This window comes from Lagopus leucura, unplaced genomic scaffold (genome assembly GCF_019238085.1).
Source record: "Lagopus leucura isolate 7727_CA_CO unplaced genomic scaffold, USGS_WTPT01 Super-Scaffold_100159, whole genome shotgun sequence".
Taxonomy (NCBI): domain Eukaryota; kingdom Metazoa; phylum Chordata; class Aves; order Galliformes; family Phasianidae; genus Lagopus; species Lagopus leucura.
In genome coordinates, this window is record NW_024962335.1 from 18,006,180 (window position 1) to 18,006,976 (window position 797).

A 797-nucleotide genomic window follows, 5' to 3' on the forward strand; every position below is an offset into this window, starting at 1 on the left:
TGCAAAGCCACCTTCAGGAAAAAGGGTTCTGGATAGTGTGGCTTTACCTACGGCTTTCTCATATGAACTGGCAAAAAAGATGCTCATCGGGTTGGGTTGGTGCTCCTACAGCAGGAGCTGAAAGAGGGAGAAAAATGGGGAGTGGAGGGGCGGCAGTGGCTGTCAATCTCCGTAAGAAAACACTTCTTTGATGTGGTTCTGTTGTGTTGGTTTTCTTAGAAAAAAAAACAAAACCAAAAAAAACACAACACAAAATCATAACCCAAATCCTAGAAGCAACAACGTATGTTTATTTTAAATGCATCCGCTAAATATTTACACTGCAAGCAAACTAAATTAAAAAAAAAAAAAGGAAAAAATTGGAACTTTTCTCGGTGAACCAGATTGTGAAATGCCTTGAGGGAATAGAAGATTTATTTGGGGAGAGGGGGGAGAGGTAGGAATTTTCCGCGCTATTGTAAAACATGAGCTCAAATTATATGATCCCCACAGCCAGTGAATTGCACAGCTTCAATCAGCCGCCTTTTTTATTTTTTTTCCTCCTCTCTTTTCTATAAAGAGGAGGGGGGAAGACAGAAGTGTTTCACCAACTTCTGTTGACTGTTCCTTTTTTCTCCTGATTGAAATGTGTTGTTAAACAAGATCCCACATAATCTCAGCAGAGGGTTTCTCTCGCTCGCTGCCTCTCCTTCTGGGAAGCCGCGATCAGTGCCATCGGCGCTTGATTATTTGCAAACTCCCTTCCCTTGCTTTTTTTTTTTTTTTCCTTTTTTTTTTTTTTTTTTTTTTTTTTTTTT